The 19,648-nt window shown below is 45.5% G+C and overlaps 1 protein-coding gene across 1 annotated transcript in view; it reads left to right on the plus strand.

The window, feature by feature from the left end:
* Positions 1 to 19,648, plus strand: part of DNAH7 (dynein axonemal heavy chain 7) — a 1,967,826-nt gene that overhangs the window by 1,908,483 nt on the left and 39,695 nt on the right. The window lies entirely within an intron of this gene.

A 19,648-nucleotide genomic window follows, 5' to 3' on the forward strand; every position in this document is an offset into this window, starting at 1 on the left:
AAGGCGCATTCGTTTATCGGCCTCCAGGTCCTATTGCTGAATTCTCACTTCAATTAATGGAACTGATTGCACCTCATGTAGTCTCTTCCAATAACGTTATGCTGCTGGGAGACTTCAATGTACATAGTGAGTGCCTGGCCAATGTGGAGACGGTGTCTTTCCTGGTAGATCTAGCCGCACTGGACCTAATTAAAATTAATGACAGTCCAACCCATATAGTGGCACATACTCTAGATATTATTTTCTCCAACTCACTTCACCTCTCATGTAAAGCCCCACAGTCACTTAGCTGGTCGGATCATTAACTCATTGATTTCCGAGTGCAGGGACCTAGAGGACAGGGGTTACCCAGCCCATATCACCAGTTCCTTTACAGACAATGGCACAAAATTACCCCTGACTCCTTCTCAGCGTTTTTTACCTCTTCGTGGGATACTGAACCCAGGAATGTTGAGGAGGCCCTAGCTCATTTCAATGAGGTGGCTAAAGCTGCCATTGATCAGATCGCCCCACTAAGAACTCAATCGAGTAAATCCAGGCAAGCCCAGGCAGCCTGGTTTACACTTGAGCTTCATGACGAAAAAAGTCATTGCAAAAATCTGGAGAGGCAATGGCGACGGACTCATCTTACGGATGATAAACAGAAATATAGGACAGCCCTTACCCAGTATCATAAAAACATAAAGCTGGCTCGGAAATCCTATATTACCTAACAGCTAAGTCAGGCAGAGAATACACCTAAAGCTTTGATTCTGAAAACTTTCACAAATCCTAAAGCCTGTGACTATTTTATACAGAAAATAGATGCTATCTATAATACGATCACCTCTGCTGGCAGTTTGCAGCTGGTTGCCGCTGCTATAGAGCCCTCACCTTGCTCGAAGGTAAACTCAATGATGAGTTTCCCTCCTCTAACTTAGGAGGAGGTGGAAACCTTAATGTGCAATGTGAAATCAGGTTCGCCACTTGATGTTATACCTGCCAGAATTTCTTCTTCCCTTGGTAAACAGCTGTCAGCCCCAATTCACTCTCTACTTAATTTATCACTGAAGGAAGGACAGCTGTCTTTGGCATGGAAGGCGGCACAGATTATTCTGATTCGGAAAAATACCAAAGCCTCCATGGAGGATCTCTCTAATTTACGTCCAATTTTCCTCCTACCTCTCATGAGCAAACTGCTGGAAAAGCACATTAATAAACACCTGTCAGACCATATCGAATCGGCAGGCTGCCTTGATCCATCGCAATCAGGCTTTCGGCCGAAACACATCACCGAAACAGCCCTGGTGGCTGTCACAGCCAACATCAGGCTAGCACTCGATAGCGGCCATTCCACTCTCCTGGTGTTATTATATCTTTCCTCCTCATTTGATACGGTCGACCACCAGACTTTGCTCAGGAGACTGAAGGAATCTGGCGTTGGTGGAGTGGCACTGCAGTGGATGACAAGTTTCCTTAGAAATCGCTCCCAGTCCGCTAATCTGGGGCCATATCTTTCTAAATCTAAGGCTCTTGTTAAAGCTCCACCTTATTTAACATCTATATCGCTCCCTTTGCTGCACTCCTAAGGACTTACGGGTTCATCCCGATATCATATGCAGATGACACCCAACTTACTTTCTCTTTCAAGAAATTTTCACAGACAGCTCAAGCCACTTTCTCCTCCGTCATGTTGGCAATCTCTCAATGGATGTGTAACAACTTTTTACATCAAAATGCTGGAAAGACTGAGATCATGCTATTTGGAGAGGCTCCACTGCTGTGAATCCCAGAGTGGTGGCCAAGAGAGCTGGGGATTGTCCCAGTACCAAAGACAATGGTAAAAAATCTAGGGGTTGGGATTGAGCAGACCATGACCATGAAGGAGCATGTGACCCACACGGTTGGCTTATGCTTCCATGTGCTAATCCTGCAAAGAAGAGACTTCCCCTTCCTTCCCGATTCTACACAGAAGTCTCTTATTCAGACTTTAGTTTTGAGCAGATTAAACTATTGTAACGCCTTGCTGATTGCAGCTAACGAGTCTTCTCTGGATCGCCTACAGGTGGTGCAGAATATGGCAGCTTGCTTAACACTGAATGCCCCTTATAGAACAGCCTCACTCCCCCTTCTCCAACAGCTCCATTGGCTCCCTGTATACAAACAAATAAAATGTAAGGTTTGCTGCATTGCACACAAAGCAATATGGGGTAAAGGACCTATTTACCTGGCGGAGAAACTTAACCGTTACATTCCCTGTAGAGATCTCCGCTATGGTTTGAAATCCCTCCTCAAGATACCCAGGGTCAAGGAGTAAAGGACAGGGGGAAAAGCATTTTCATATTTGGCACCTCTCTACTGGAATCAGCTCCCCATTTCACTGAGGCAGTGCCCGGACCATCTGCAGTTAGAAAGGCTCTGAAAACTGTTCTGTTCTAGTCTTGCTCCCATGTGACAGCTTTCTTATTGTGGGTCCGTGAGCGCTGAGATACCCCTTTGGGGGTGATTCAAGCGCTATATAAATCCATAAATAAATAAATACTACACGTCTTTATATAGAACCCAAATAGATCATAATAAGATAGTATATTTTCTTGCAGGGCTAGAATTACCTCGCCTCTCTGTAGAGGACAGAGCACTTCTTGATGGGGGGATTAGTAAAGAAGAGCTATCACAAGCTATAGCTAAACTCCCATATCATAAAGCCCCAGGAGAAGACGGTTCTCTAGCAGAATTCTACGGCTGGTTAGGTGAAAAAATAGCTTGTTTACATGCTGATTTTCAGGAAGCTGATCGCAAAACTTCTTTGGGGTGTCTTTCTAATAAAGCAGTAATAGCAGTCTACCTAAACCAGGGAAGGATCCATTACTTTGTAGTAGTTACCACCCTATATCGCTCCTCAACCTTTCGTCTTTGCAGAGTCCTACCTTCCCTGATCCATCATACACAAGTGGGATTTATACCAGGGCGTTCATCTAGAAACCATTTGCGTTCTTTAGCTCACACACTTCATTCTGCCAAACTCCTCCAGGATGATGCCATAGCATTTTCACTGGACGCCAAAAAGGCATTTGATCGAGTGGAATGGGAATATCTTTTCAAAGTTTTAGAACAATTTGGATGGGGCGACCAGTTCATAGATAAACTAAGGCTGTTATACGACCATCCAACTGCACTAGTTAATTGTGGTGGTTTCGTTTCAAATACATTTCCAATCTGCAGAGGAACTCGTCAGGATTGTCCCCTCCCTTTTATTCCTATTTGTCATTGTACCTCTAGCAGCAGCAATTTGTCAGTCAGCCAATGTTGTTGGCATTCCTCTTCCGGTTTGGAGAATCTAAACTCTATCTTTATGCCAATTACATTTTACTCACTATTGCTGATTTATCACGATCTTTACCATCACTGCTTCAAATCATAGAAGATTTCTCCTCTTTTTCTGGGTATAAAATGAAATGCGATAAGAGTGAAGCGCTCCCATTATCAGATGGAACTACAAAAGCAGCTTTACAAGGTTATCCCTTCCATTGGCAAACCTCACGTTTAAAGTACTTAGGTATACTAGTGAATAAGGGAACAGAAGGAATGGTCACAGATAATATATGTCCTTTACTTACTCAGATGCAACATGATTTCGATAAATGGTAGATATTGGGATTGTCCATTTGGGGTAGGGTCCAAGCTGTAAAAATGGTCACACTTCCATGCTTTATTTATACCCTTGGAATGCTTCCTCTTCAGTTTCCACTATCCACATTACGCCTCATATATTCTAAGATAACATCTTTTGTATGGGATCGGTAAAACCTCGTTCAGCTGTGAGTAAATTAAACGCTCACCACTCTAATGGAGGTTTGGGTCTTCCATCGATAGAACACTGCGCTTGCATTACAATTATCTCAAATCACACACATGTTCAGAGATAACTCTAACACGCCACAATGGGTACGTGTTGAGAGGCACCTGGTGTCTACAGAGTTGGGTCTTTCAGCCTTGTATGGGTCAGGCACAAGTCGTCTTGATTCTCGTAATCCTTTGTTGTCTGCAATGCGCAAAACATGGGAAAGGGCACACTGTATATTGGGCTTTAATCCACGTATACATGAGAAAGCCCCAATATGGAACAACACAGGTATACGTATTAAAGGGAAAACTTTATATTGGCCCCACTGGAAAACAGCAGGTATCCTTACCTTAGATCAGTTTATTCATGATGGAGCGCTCAAATCTTTTTCACAACTGGGGGACGAGTTTAACCTCCCCTTGCTGCAAGCAGAAAATTACTCACAACTCAATAACTGCCTTACTAAGACCCTAGGACCAAAACCCTGGTTGCTCCAAACTTCACCAATAGTATTCTGTCTCCACACTTGGGGGAGACATAGAGGGGTTTTCTCAGGTTTATATAAAATACTTACATCACTATTATTTTCACAACCCTTATCACATGATCTCCGTTCTAAGCGGCAGTCCCATCTATCGGTTTCCTATGAAGATGAAGAATGGGCGGATTTACTGGAGAACTTAGATAGAGGTGCCCAAGAAGCTAGACTGAAATTTTGTCTATTTAAAATACTTCATGACTGCCATTGGTCATCAGTAAAATTACATAAGGCAGGGTTGCTCCCGCATACTAATTGCTGGAGATGTAATACTTCTGGTTGTGACATAGTTCACATCATATGCAAATGCCCAATGGTTCAATCCGATTGGTCTTATATAGGTCAGATTTTACATAACACTGTACCTTTAAATCTCCCACTCTCGCCAGCTACTATTCTATTACATGATTTACGAAGTTCCCCAACACTTTCAAAGCTGCAATGCCGCCTTATACACACTGCATTGGCTACTGCTAAAATATGTATATTAAGACAGTGGAAATCTTCCACTCCACCATCTCAAGAGACTTGGTTGGTAACAATGATTCAAACTGCCTCATATGAGAGAGTTATTTATAACATTCAAGATCAAACAGATATGTTTTTACAAGTGTGGGCTCCTTTCTTATGTATAGAAGATGTTCCTACAATTAATACCACTACTCAACCTGTAATGGACACTTCAGCAAGTTAAAATTATACACATGTCTTTTATTACTGTTTTTAATCTCAAATTTCTTCTATTTACATTAACTGTGCATCAATTTCTACCAATAGGAAGTTACTCTCTTCAAGACCATGAACTATCTTTTTCAATAATGAGTTGTATTTGTTTAATGAAATATGTAATTTAATAACTTAAGAATTTAATAGTATAATTTTTAAACTAAATTGGATTAATAATTGAATGATTAATATTTAATGTGGTGTGTTTCAAATTGTTTGTTTTTACTCCAAAGCATTTATCAGATATAATATTATGTATACCTCAATGTACTAGTTTATTTATTCATCTGTGCCTTTATCAATGTTTACTTCCTGCAAACTGCTATAGAAACTATTATATTGTTCTGTAATGTATTTTATAAAATGCTAATAAAATATTTCAACACAAAAAAAACATTTCCTTAGTGACAGGACCAAGGACAGCCGGTGATCATGGGCAAAAGGAGTGTTGCTCTACCATCAATGGGAAGAAAGAGAAGGAAATTCAATCAGCCCGTGTTAAAAAAAACTGCTTTGTTTTTTTTTCTTTGGTGAGGGATTGTTGCTAAAACTGGAGAGCTCTAAGCATGTGTGGAGCGAGCCAGGGCAGTGACATCATAGTGGTGGCCGTAGGAAGGTTTAGCAGTGCTAAATCTGTTTGTATTTGGGCGCTTATAGCTCTACCCAAGGTGGAGTCCGGAGAACTCCATTCAAGTAATAGGCTGGGGTGGAGCAGGCCGATGAGGGAAAGGAAGGAGTGTATGGTGACCAGCAGTGTGGACTTCCCCTCCTCCCCTATCTCCCACTGCTGGTTTGTTTTTCAAAGCTAATGGGCAGGCTGGAGGATGAGCCCACACTCTTGTGCTGGCTCCAGGGTATGGAGTCATTCAAGCCCAGGCCCGGTTGCTGCGTGGCGAGGCGATAGATCCATCTCTGTTCTTTGGTATGAAGGATCCGGTCATTGTCTGTTTGGTGAATGTCAAATTGTTCAATGACAGTCCAGGACATGTCATTGGGGGTGGGGTGTGCACTGAGGTAGTGATCTGTCAGTCTGCTGATGTTTTTGTCACACCTGAGTGTGCTTCTGTGTTCAACCACTCTGGTCCTGATTTTGCGGGTCGTCATGCCCACGTAACGGAGCCCAAAGGGGCATGTTATGAGGTACACAAGGTTACTGGAGTTGCAGTTGGTGTTGGTGTTGTGTCCAGATTTTGCCAGGTTCAAGGTTGAGAGTTTTCGTTGGTTTGGTGAGATGGCACACACTGCAGTTGTTGCATGGATAATGTCCAGTGACTTTGGGAAGGCCCCAACAGTTAAGGACTGTGTTGTCCATAGATTTGGGACTGGCACGTTGTCAGGGGTGCGCTGGAATCTCCACGGAGGCAGAATGTTGCTATTTCCCAATGCCCGCCTCCCGGAGCTCACTGCGTTAAGCAGCTTCTCCAGGCCGGGGGAAAGGGGAAGTGGACAGAGAAGAGACACTCGTGCTGGACCTGAACTCCTTCGTCGCCTTTCTTAGATGATACGGGAGCACCTAATGCACAGAGGGAGACAACACTTCAATACTACACTTGTACCTACTTCTGACTTCTTCCTCCTTATCGAGCTCTCTCTCTCTCTCTCTTTTGAATCCTACCAGGTTGTGCGTGAGTATTGCTTTACTTCTTTCTTTTTCTGTATATTCAGAAGATTGCAGCTAGGATTGAGGGACAGCTACTTCCTAGTGCACATGGGAGAGAAATGTAACAGTTAAACTCCCTTCCTAACCTACTTCTCTAATTCTTCTATGGGCCTCTCTTCCTACCTTCTCGCTAATTCTGCGACTACCCAATGGAGGAGTCTGATTTACAACATACAGCAGTTTGAGTAGTCTTCTTGATGAAACGATAGTCAGTACTTCTCATTGCATTCCAAATCTCTGGGAGGGAAGGCGAAGCCTTGGAATGAAAGCAGATTTCCTTATGCTCAGCTCCTAGGACTGGTCGCGCAAAAAGGAAGCCGGGTAGGAAAAAAGGGTGGAGGTAAGAAAAGGGAAGCACGCATGAAAGGCGGGGGAAAAAAGGAGACTGAGCATTTATTATCACAGAGTTGTAACTTGCTGTGTTCACGACGCAGTCTTTACAAAGTCTAGCTCTTACTTGTCTCTGGTCACAACGGTATTCCACTGGCTCACCTCGTATTTGACGGTAGCCTACCGGAGCCGTGAAACAGTAGGGAGCTTCTCAGGAATTCGACGAGCAGAGGGAAGCTTTGAACTTCTCAGCGGAAGGGGCAGCGCAGTTGACCAACTGCCCAAAACGAGGAGCTGTGATGAGGACGTACTAGTCTGAATGCTACTCTACTCTTCTGATGAGAATGTGCATTAACTATGAGGGACGCTACCAGTTTTGACAAAAACTGTAGCGCGACACGAAAATAAACTTCTACTCCTGTCAAGACTCAAATTGAAGTGCGCAATGGAATGCGCGCGCGCCGAGGATGAAATCTCGGATCACGCGATATCCATGCCTTAGCACAAGTACATCAGAAGAATTAGCAAATAGGGTGGCCATCTTAAAGGGGTCAATTCCGCCTAGACGTTTACCCAACAATTGCAACTAGAGGGCTTCACAATAACCCTACGATTGCAATTCTGATTCTCCATTACAGAAATTACGTTCACTAGGTTCCTGACAGTACCCCCTCTCAATGACCGATTGATCGGTCTTGGTTTGAAGGGGTGTTGCAAATGAAAACGTTTTATATGTAATGGAGCATGAACCTCTTCTGCAGGTTCCCAGGATCTTTCTTCAGGACCATACCCCTTCCAGTCAATTAGATAAAATAGTTTTCCTCTAATCTTTTTAGAATCTAAGATCCCTTTAACTTCGTACTCTAAATGTTCTTCAATCTTTAAAGGGGGGGGTGTCTTACTTTTCCTAAGATTTGATGCCACAGCCTTTAAAAGGGAAACGTGAAAGACAGGATGGATACCCAAATGAGCAGGTAGTTTCAATTTAACAGTCACTGGACCCAAGACCTGTTCTATAGGAAAAGGACCCACAAAACGAGGCTGAAATTTTCGATTGCCTTTCAATCTGAGGTGACGTGAGGACAACCAAACTGAATCTCCCACTTGATACTTTCTTGCTCTCTTCCTATGTTTGTCTGCTTGCTTCTTATAGCTTTCTTTTGCCTTGAGTAGGTTAGATTCCGCTGACCTATGAGCTGAGGATAACTCTGTAAATAGATCCTTAACTGAAGGCCCCCCAAAATCTCCTTGAGTGGTAAAAGGATTTGGATGTCTCCCAAAATTCAAAAAGAATGGGGAAAACCCTGTGGAGACATTCTTTGCGTTGTTTTGTGCAAATTCAGCCATCCACAACAGGTCGGACCAATCGCCTCCCTGATCCAGAAGGAACAGCCGAAGGTACTGTTCCAACTCTTGATTCATCCTCTCGGTCTGACCATCTGTCTCAGGGTGGTAACTAGTGGAGAGTCTGACCTCTACTCCTAAACCTTTCATAAAAGCTCTCCAGAAGTGGGACACAAATTGGGGACCTCTGTCAGAAATTAGAATCTTGGGAATCCCATGTATCTTTACTATATGTTCACTAAAAAGCTTAGCTAACTCTGGAGCCGAAGGAACCCCTTTTACTGGGATAAAGTGACTCATCTTAGTGTAGGTGTCTACTACTACCAATACTGTGTTGTAACCTCTACTCAATGGTAGGTCCACTATCAGGTCTAATGTGACAGTATGCCAAGGGTGCTTTGGGATGGGTAATGTTTCAAAAACCCCTGGGGAGCCTGTCTAGTGGATTTCCCTCGGGCACATAACTCACAAGAATCTACATATTGTTTAATCTGGGTTTTCATTTGGGGCCACCAGAAGTAACGTTGAATTAGATTGGTAGTTTTCAGGGTGCCCTTATGGCTAGCCAAAGGGTGATCGTGACAATCTTTCATAACATGTTCTCGAATCTCCTCAGTAGGCACATAGAGGGTTCCATTAAAGTATGGTAAAGAATCCACAATCTCTCTTCCCTTTTCCTGACTTGCCCATTCTGTCATTTCAGAAGGAGACATGTGTTTTCAAATTTCTTCTTTGTAGTCGGTCAAAGAGAGAGTACATACAATCTTTGATTCTGGAATGATCGGCTGTGGATCTATCGGGTGTTCTGTGGCTTCTGTCTGAATTCGCGATAAGGCATCCGCCTTGCCATTCTTGTTTCCTGGACGATAAGTAATTACAAAATCAAAATCTGCAAAATAAAGGGACCATCGCAATTGGCGAGGAGTTAAAGTTCGTGCGGACTTGAGGAATTGCAAATTCTTGTGATCGGTGAATACTGTAACCGTATGTCGAGCTCCAAGCAAATAATGTCTCCATTCGGCGAAAGCATCTTTGACTGCCAATAACTCCTTCTCAGCAATAGTGTAATTGATCTCAGCTTGACTAAGTTTTCTTGAGTGATATGCCACAGGATGAAATTGCCCAGTAGTTTTGTGCCTTTGGGACAAGACTCCTCCAATAGCTTGATCTGAAGCGTCTGCTTCCACATAGAATGGCTCGGCTGGATCCGCATGAAGCAAGATTGGGGCTGAAGTGAAACTCTTCTTGAGGTACTCAAAAGCTTGTTCCGCCTCAACTGACCACTGGAACTTTACACCCTTCTTGAGCAATTGAGTAATCGGGACAATCTTTTGCGAAAATCCTTGAATAAACCGGCGATAGAAATTGGCAAACCCCAAAAAGCTCTGGATCTCTCTTACATTCTTAGGTGGAGGCCATTCTATTACAGCTTGAACCTTCTTAGCGTCCATTGTGATTCCACCAGGAGACACTAAGAATCCCAGAAATTCTACTGACTGTACACTGAAAGCACATTTTTCTAATTTGACATACAGTTGATGTTGACGTAGCCTCTCTAGTACAGCCTTAACATGACCAGAATGTTCTTGAGGATTCTTGGAGAAGATTAAAATGTCATCCAAATAGATGACAGCAATCTTATCCAACAAATCTCCCATGACGTCGTTGATAAAATGTTGGAAGGCCGCTGGGGCATTGCAGAGACCAAATGGCATAACCTGATATTCAAACAATCCATATTTGGTTCTGAAGGCAGTTTTCCATTCATGCCCCTCCTTCATACGAATAAGGTGATAGGCCCCTCTCAAATCTAGTTTGGTGAATATCTGAGCATCTTTAATCTGATCAAGAAGAACAGAGATCAATGGTAGTGGATAACGGTTCTTAATAGTTGCTCGATTAATTGCACGATAGTCTATGCACGTTCTTAAGGAACCTTCTTTCTTCGGAATGAAGAACAGCGGAGAAGAGACCGGCGACTGAGACGGTCTAATGAAGCCGTTGGCAAGGTATCTATCGAGATATTCCTTAAGGTAGCCGTTCTCTGCTTCGGTCAAAGCATAAATCCTACTGCAAGGCAGCGCAACTCCTGGTTCCAAGTCAATGGCACAGTCATAAGAACGATGTGGTGGCAACCTCTCAGCCTCTTGTTCACTGAATACCTCCTTGTATTCTTCATATTCCTTTGGAATTTCCAGGGTATCGATAACTCCAATGGATCCTCCCCCATAGGACAACAGAGTTGCTAGCGAGGGCTCCAAAATCTCTTCAGCTTGAGGGAAACAATGTTCTGAGCAAAAGGATGAATCCATGTTGACTGTCCGATTTTCCCAATCAATATTAGGGTTATGCAAGGAGAGCCACGGAATACCTAGGATAATTTGAAATTGCGGGGCATCAATTAAATTGAATTGGATATTCTCTCGGTGGCCGTTGGACTGAATGAGTTCCACCAATTCTGTATGATGTGTAATAGGGCCCGAAGAGAGGTTGGTTCCGTCAACTGCTCTAACTGATTCCTTACGATCCTTAAGCACCGCTTGGATTCCCATCTTTCTGGCATATTTAATATCGCAAAAGTTGCCAGTGGCCCCAGAATCAATCATGATGACCACTCCTGTGATTTCTTTCTTGCTGAATCGTACAGTCATTTGCAAAGTTAAATGTGGACTTAGAGTTTGAAGGGTATTCATAATTTGATGGCTCACAGGAGTCTGATTCCCTTGTTGCACCACCTGAGCGACTCCGCCTACAGATGGTTTTGGGAGTTTCCCGAAGCTACGGTCTTAGGTCTCTTAGGACACTCCTTCACAAAATGTCCAGCACTCCCACAATACATACAGAGCTTCTTTTGTCTTCTTTGTTCTTTCTCTTCTCGGGTCAAGGGACCGCGAACAGATCCTATCTGCATGGGTTCACCTTCCATGGAAGTTCCTGAACTCTTACTCTGATCAGCTCTTGCTCTATCGAATCGTGGAATATTCCATCGTATATCTCGTGACCTCTTTTCTCCTTTTCTCTCTGAACTTCGGAAATCAATCTCCAACACCAGGTCCACCAGTTCTGAAAACTCTGTAGGCCGATTCGGAATCTGTGCCAATGTATCTTTGATGTCATCACGTAATCCCCGATAGAATAGGGCAGATCTTTTTTCCTCTGGCCAGTTTGTTTCTACTAAAAGTTTATTAAAATGAGTCAAATATGTTATAAGGTCTTTGGATCCCTGACGCAACTCTAACAATTCATTATCTGTAGCTTGGGAGATTCTGCGTCTATCAAAGATCCTCAAAAATTCAGCCTTAAAACGTTCAAAGTCATACAAAAAAGGATCATCCCGTGAAACTAAAGGCATGGCCCAGTTTGCAGCATCCCCACTCAGATAGGATAATATAAAGGCTACTCGTGACTGAGCATCAGGAAAGAGAGTAGAACGACACATAAAATGTAAGGAGCACTGCGTGAGAAAAAGCTGGGCCTTTTGTGGATCTCCACTAAATCTTTCTGGGGGGGCCAAAGGAATGAGTGGAGAAACTGAATGCACTACCTGTGCTACTGTGCGTTGGTCTTGGTCAGCTGGAATGTTACTAGACAAGGACTGGGACATGGGAACTCCTGTCGTGATTTCACTAACCCTCTTAGAGAGTAACATAGTCTCTTGACGGGAAGCTAATATATCCTGCCTTAAATTTTTGTTGTCTTCACTAAGTGTCCCCATTTCTCGCTGAATTCCCTCTAACATTTCTCCTAAAGCCTTTAAGCTAAATCCCTCAGCCATTCTGCCTGGGTGAAGGAAATTCGTGGGCACTTCAATCTGTCAGGGGTGCGCTGGAATCTCCACGGAGGCAGAATGTTGCTTTTTCCCAATGCCCGCCTCCCGGAGCTCACTGCGTTAAGCAGCTTCTCCAGGCCGGGGGAAAGGGGAAGTGGACAGAGAAGAGACACTCGTGCTGGACCTGAACTCCTTCGTCGCCTTTCTTAGATGATACGGGAGCACCTAATGCACAGAGGGAGACAACACTTCAATACTACACTTGTACCTACTTCTGACTTCTTCCTCCTTATCGAGCTCTCTCTCTCTCTCTCTTTTGAATCCTACCAGGTTATGCGTGAGTATTGCTTCTCTTTTTCTTTTTCTGTATATTCAGAAGATTGCAGCTGGGATTGAGGGACAGCTACTTCCTAGTGCACATGGGAGAGAAAAGTAACAGTTAAACTCCCTTCCTAACCTACTTCCCTAATTCTTCTATGGGCCTCTCTTCCTACCTTCTCGCTAATTCTGCGACTACCCAATGGAGGAGTCTGATTTACAACATACAGCAGTTTGAGTAGTCTTCTTGATGAAACGATAGTCAGTACTTCTCATTGCATTCCAAATCTCTGGGAGGGAAGGCGAAGCCTTGGAATGAAAGCAGATTTCCTTATGCTCAGCTCCTAGGACTGTACGCGCAAAAAGGAAGCCGGGTAGGAAAAAAGGGTGGAGGTAAGAAAAGGGAAGCACGCATGAAAGGCGGGGGAAAAAAGGAGACTGAGCATTTATTATCACAGAGTTGTAACTTGCTGTGTTCACGACGCAGTCTTTACAAAGTCTAGCTCTTACTTGTCTCTGGTCACAACGGTATTCCACTGGCTCACCTCGTATTTGACGGTAGCCTACCGGAGCCGTGAAACAGCAGGGAGCTTCTCAGGAATTCGACGAGCAGAGGGAAGCTTTGAACTTCTCAGCGGAAGGGGCAGCACAGTTGACCAACTGCCCAAAACGAGGAGCTGTGATGAGGACGTACTAGTCTGAATGCTACTCTACTCTTCTGAAGAGAATGTGCATTAACTATGAGGGACGCTACCAGTTTTGACAAAAACTGTAGCGCGACACGAAAATAAACTTCTACTCCTGTCAAGACTCAAATTGAAGTGCGCAATGGAATGCGCGCGTGCCGAGGATGAAATCTCGGATCACGCGATATCCATGCCTTAGCACAAGTACATCAGAAGAATTAGCAAATAGGGCGGCCATCTTAAAGGGGTCAATTCCGCCTAGACGTTTACCCAACAATTGCAACTAGAGGGCTTCACAATAACCCTACGATTGCAATTCTGATTCTCCATTACAGAAATGACGTTCACTAGGTTCCTGACACACATGATCTTGTTGACACTAGTTTGTCTTTAAGGTTGTTGGCACGTTTGAATGCAAAGTGCGGGATCTCCCATTTTCTGGTGCCGGAATTGATTATCTTCCAGTGTTGGTGGATGATGCTGGAAACTTGATTTGACGCTGTATTATAGGTGGTCACACAGTTCATGGGTGGTGGATCTTGGTCTTTTTTTGCTGTTTCCAATAGTGATTCTCTGTTTATATTGCGTACCCTGTTGCTGCTTTTGGAAATAATGGCATTGGGATATCCACGTTCCTGTAGTTTGTGTGATAAGGTGCGGGATTGTCTTTTGTAGTCCTCTAGGTGGCTGCAGTTTCTGCGGATGCGCAGGAATAACCCAAATGGTAGATTTTCCCTTAATAGTCTGGGGTGGAAGCTGTCACATCGCAACAGTGAGTTCCTAGCTGTTGGTTTGTAGTGGGTGGTGGTGCGCAGAGTCCCTTGTTCTGCTCGAATGTTAAGATCCAGGAAGGTCAGCTCGGTGGCACTGGAGGTACACGTGAATCGTAGGTAAGGGTCACGCTCATTAAGCCAAGTGAGAAAGACGTTTAGTACATCCTGTGTTCCTTCCCAAATCAGGAAGATGTCATCTATATACCTGTGCCAAGTCTTTAAATTTTTTGAGTAAGGGTTGGTCATTGACATGACGTGTTCCTGCTCGAAATTGTGGACATACAGTCCTGCCACACTAGGAGCAAAAACACTGCCCATCGAGGTTCCGTTGGTTTGCAGGTAGTAAGTGCCATCATACTCGAAGTAGTTTTCCTTGAGGGCTAGGGCTGCACAGTCAAGGATGAATTGCCGTGGTGTATGGTACATCCAGGGGTTTTGCATCAGTACATCTTGTAGGACTTGCAGGGTGGCATCTTGTGGGAGACTGGTGTACAGGCTTTCTATGTCCAGTCCCACCAGTAGTTGGGTGGTTTGATCGAAATTCATTTCAATGATGATGTTCAGGAGGTATCAGAATATTTTGGAGAGCTGCTCACAAAGCTAGCCCCATCTGTCTTCCCCTGAGATTTTTAAGTGGAAATGTTACTGGGCTAGGCAAGCCCAACACCACATACACCGGCAATCTTGAGATCTGTGTATCAAATTGTTGATCTATGTCATCCAGAATTCTGGACCAATATAACGTCAGGGCCTGACAATCCCACAACAGATGTAGGAGGGTCCCCTCTTCCCCTCTTCCCCTCATCCCCTCCAACATGTTGGGCTCCTATCTGGGTTGCCCCTGTTGAAACGGGCTGGTGTAAGATACCAATATGTAGCTATTTTTGTGGGCGTCTCAACACTGGCAACATTGAGTGCCGTGTGTTTAGCCCTGTAATAGATTCCTCCCCACTCTTTCTTTGATAAGTCCCTTCCAAGTTCCTTCGCCCATCTTTTTTGGCTAGGTGTAGGTTGCTCTGGAGCCGACTGCCTAAGCATAGCATACAGTTCAGAGATCAGTCCCTTATCATTCTCTTTCGTAATCAACCATTTTTCATGGTGCGTTAGTTTGCAGCTGACCTGTGGGTGTATGCCGGGCTGGAGCACCTAATGCCGAAGCTGTAAGTAGTGCAAGCTTTTCGTCTCCGGTATCCCGTAGTCTTGTTGAATCTGCGGGAATGGGATAACGCCTTCCACATTAAACAAATGCCCTGCTGATCTGCATGGTTTGTCATGCCATGCTGGGAATGCCTTGTCTTCAATTCCTGGAGTGAACTCTCCATTCTCATTGTGATTGGTGATCTCTGTAGGCGTAGGGGTCTGTTTGATTTCTTTAAAAAGGGGAGCTTCCACAGAGGGAGCCCAGCTAAAGCTCTGTCCTAGAAAAGCCATCTTTTTTCAGACTCGGGTCTATTCCATTCTACAAAGTATCTCAATTGAGCCGCCTTGAAATAGTCTAACAAATTTGGGATCCTCAAATCCCCGCTCTCAGGACAACTTTATCCTAAATACCGGCGCATACGTGGCCTAGCCCCCGTCTTGACAAATTGAAGTATATCTCCTTGCAATGAGGTGAGGATGCCTTCAAGTACAGTGCTTTTGGTAGTATGGACATTTTTATTGCAGCTACCCGACCCAAAAGTAATAGGTGGTGTTGTCCCCACCCACTCAATTCCTTTCTGATCTGCCGTGCCAATCTATCATAGTTCAGCGCAACCGTTTGCTGAATAGTAACTGCCAGCTCAATCCCTAGGTGAGGAACTGACTCTACCACCCGAATCCCCTGAGTCTGAATTCCCTTGTTCCTTGAGACCCGCTTTGTTTGTTTCAGGTTAAGCGTGAATGATTTGCCAACATTAACCCGGAATCCTGAGGCCTGCCCAAAAATCTTTAGTTCCTCTAAAAAAGCAGGAAGTTCTCCAATGATGCGAGTATGTCATCCGCGTATAGGCTACTGCGGTGTGCCTCCCCTGCACGGGATCCCCCTAATCTCCGGGTTGTCGTGGATCCTCTGTGCTAGCAGTTCAATGTAGAGTGCAAATAGGAGGTGCGACATAGGGCACCCCTGCCTAGTGCCTCGTTGGATGGAGAAAGGACGGGAAGAGACGCCATTAACCCTGATTGAGGCAGTGGGGCCACTGCAGCAAGATCCTACCCATGCTCGAAACCTATCCCCCAAACCAAACTGTGACACAGTATGTTCCAGAAAGCTCCAATCGACCCGGTTGAATGCCTTCTCGGCATCGACCTTCAATAAGAGCGCGTCCATATTCGTTTGATGTGCCTTATCGATTAGATGTAGGATCCTCTTGGAATTGTCTCCACTTTGCCAGTTTTGAATAAACCCTGTCTGATCCGGTTCTATTATATTCGACATCAGCGGGCTTAATCTCGGGGCCAGTTTTCCCGGGAGCACCTTCAGATCTATATTAAGAAGGGAAACCGGCCTGTAGGAGCCGCAGTCCTGCTTATCTTTCCCCGGCTTCGGTAGCACTACTATCGCCGCCGCCAGCATATTAGGCAGGATCGTTCACGGACCCCCAAAGGAATTATACAATCTCGTCAATATCGGGGCTAGGATATGGCAAAATTTCTTGTAAAAATGGTCCGGGAATCCCTCCGATCCCGGTGATTTGAGACGTTTAAGCCTCGAAATGGCCGTGACCACTTCTTTAATTCTTATGGGGGCGTCCAGGTATTCTGCTTGATCGGGAGTTCTCCTGGACATATGTGCACTCTGAGGTTGTCATTTTCGAGTGGAGTTTCTCTGTTATATAAATTTGCATAAAAGTCATGAAAGGTTTGGGCTAGCTCCTCGTCTGTAGTGACTTCTTCCCCTCCCTGACCCCTCAGCGAATGTAACTTTGTTTGTTGCCGTTGGGCTCTGAGCTTGCTCGCTAGTAAGCGTCCTGTCCTATCCCCCCGACATAATAAGAGTGCTTTAATCTTATCGCTGCATACTCTAGGTCTATACCCGCCAGTTGCGCCCTCGCTACTTTTAGCTGCCTCCACACTGTAGGCGCCCGAGTCCGGCTATGCACCCTCTCCAGTTCTTGGACCTGTGAGGATAGCTGTGCATGTTTTTCTTTGTGTTCTTTGTTGTCTGCAGCAGAGATAGCTATTAGTTCTCCTCTTACTACCATATTTAAAGCCTCCCACACTGTAGCTATGGATACTTCGGGGGAATCATTAATTTCCAGGTAGTCTTGGATACATTTGGTGAGCTGTTGTGTCACCGCCGTTTTGTGGAGTATATATTCCTTCAGTATCCAACATCCTGTCCTCCTCTGTTGTGGTGGAAGCTGTAAGCTAATCGTCATGGCATCGTGGTCAGAGAGAGCCGTGGGTTCTATGTCTGCTTCTTTCATTGCCCTACTAATTTCATTTGTGCCTAATAAATAATCAAGTCGGGCATAGGACCTATGAGTGTGTGAGAAGAATGAGTATTGTGGTGTTTGGGGATGAGCCTCCCTCCATAAATCTACCAAGCCCATTTCTTGTAGCCATATCTTCCCTTTCCGTGATAGCTCCCCTTTTTGATTAAAGCAACTGCCAGACCTGTCTTTAGCCATATCCAGGACAATGTTTAGGTCCCCTCCTACTAGCATCATGCGTGTCTGCAGGACCATTACATCTGCCACAGCCGCCTTTAGACAGCCTTCCTGGCCTGTGTTAGGGGCATATACCGATCCGATCACCATAGGGTGGTCCCCAAACTGAATTGTATAAGACAGCAGCCTCCCTTTTATTTCTGCCACCTTGTCTTTCTCTTCCCTTTTGCAATGTTTAGCGATCAGGATGGCAACTCCTGCTTTGTTTTCTGCAGTGGAGGAAAAGAACTGTTGGGGGAATGCTCTCGAGCGCATGCAGTGCCAATCCTTGGGCAAGAGGTGTGTCTCCTGTAGAAGTCACACATACTCCTCCGAGTTTTTCAAGTAGGAGAGGATAGCTGCCCCCCCCCCGCTCCCATGAGTTCCACGTTATGTCCGTTCCTTCCTCTTTTGAGGGCACACCTTTGACCCGTATATTGTTTCGTTTGGACCGGTTTTCGAGGTCCTCCGAGTGAGCCTGTATATCGATCTGCTGGGAGTCAAGGTGTATGACCTCCTGCTGCAACTGTTCCAGTTCCTCTTTCCGGGCCACTTCGTGGTCTTCTATGCTAGCCACTCTCTCCCCTACTGCTTCGATCTCTTGGTGGACCTCTTTTAACGCCCTTGAAAAGTCTCCTCTAAGGGCCTGAAGGTCCTCCCTGAGTGTGGTGAACAGTTGCTTTAGGAATGAGCGTGTGACCGGTTCCTCTGCATTTTCCATGTCTTGCCCCCCAGCCACGGTCGGCGAAGCTCTTCCATCCCCTCCCCTTGACCAGGTCATCTTAGTTAGCATATCCTTCACAGATCTGTCTTTTTCCCCCCGCACTGTAAACAGCTCTGGTCCAGTCTCGTGTCCTCGACCTTATTGCTTTGATACTGGGGTAGGCTCAGAGGATTCAATCGTGGGACCCCACCTATTGATCCGATGGGCACCTCGCTGCTTGTCTCCGACTTCCCTTGGTTCGGCCCCACTCTTTGACTGTCCCTTGTCAGCTTGTGGTTTCGCCAACCCTTAGCTTAGATAGGTCGCCGAGAGTTCTCCTTTACAGGGACTCTTATTATCCTATATTGTCCCTGTACTCTGCGGGGGCTTCCACCTCTCCCTCCGGACCCATTTCTTTCCTTTCACCGATGTATGGATAGCGTGGGCCTTATATTTCCTGTTGAGCCAGATGAGGTGAATACCCCTATGTCATACCTCGCAGGTCTCTATCCTTTTCCCTCTCTCGTCCTGTCTGCTCAGGCCTCACCCTACTCGGGTTGATTACACTGGGCCCCGTCTGGATTAGCTTTTCGCCCAAGGGCACTTCCGCTAGTGCCTCCCTATTGCCGGCTGCCTGTTTGTGGTGCTTCACTCGCCCCCCCCCCCCCCCTGCTCTCCAAAGTGCTTACTGTTTGTTACAGAGCGGGCGGGTGTCCTCCATTCCTTCCGCCGGATACTGCCTCATTGGTGTGGTCTCTCTCCAGCTCTTAGTGATGAAGCTCGTGCTTCACTACTGGTAGGTCCCCGTCTCTGCTGCCTGCTCAGCTCCGTGGCTGCTCTCGGTACCCCTTTCGTCCTTCTCCCGCTAGTCGCAGCGCCTCCCAAGATCCACCTTCAGCTTTCAGTTCCAGAGCCGTGGTGCCATCTTGGTCCGTTGCTCTAGGATCCTCAACGCCTGTCTTTATGGCTTCCCCGTGCTGTCCTTGTTCCGTAAAAGTTACCACTGCGGGTGCGCTACCATCCCTTTCCCTCGTGGGGACTTTCAGCTATTTTAAGTGTCAGTCGGTAGCACAGCGGGCGGATGAGAGCGGGGAGACGAACTGCACACATCTTACCCGACCGCCATCTTGGCCACGCCCCTCACAGTTGCAATTTTAAAGAAGGAGGACTCTTCCCAGCGGACCCTGAAGAAACGCCGTGGAGGACGGAAGGTGGAAGATCTACCTCACCCGTGGATACTGGGGGCATAGGAGCAAAGTGACATCGGAAACCGCCATAGACAACAATAGAGGACTTGCAGGATGATGCCGCAAATGAAGAAGGTGAAAGTGTCCGGTGGAACCCAAAGG

Source organism: Triturus cristatus, chromosome 3_2, assembly GCF_964204655.1.
Source record: "Triturus cristatus chromosome 3_2, aTriCri1.1, whole genome shotgun sequence".
Lineage (NCBI taxonomy): Eukaryota > Metazoa > Chordata > Amphibia > Caudata > Salamandridae > Triturus > Triturus cristatus.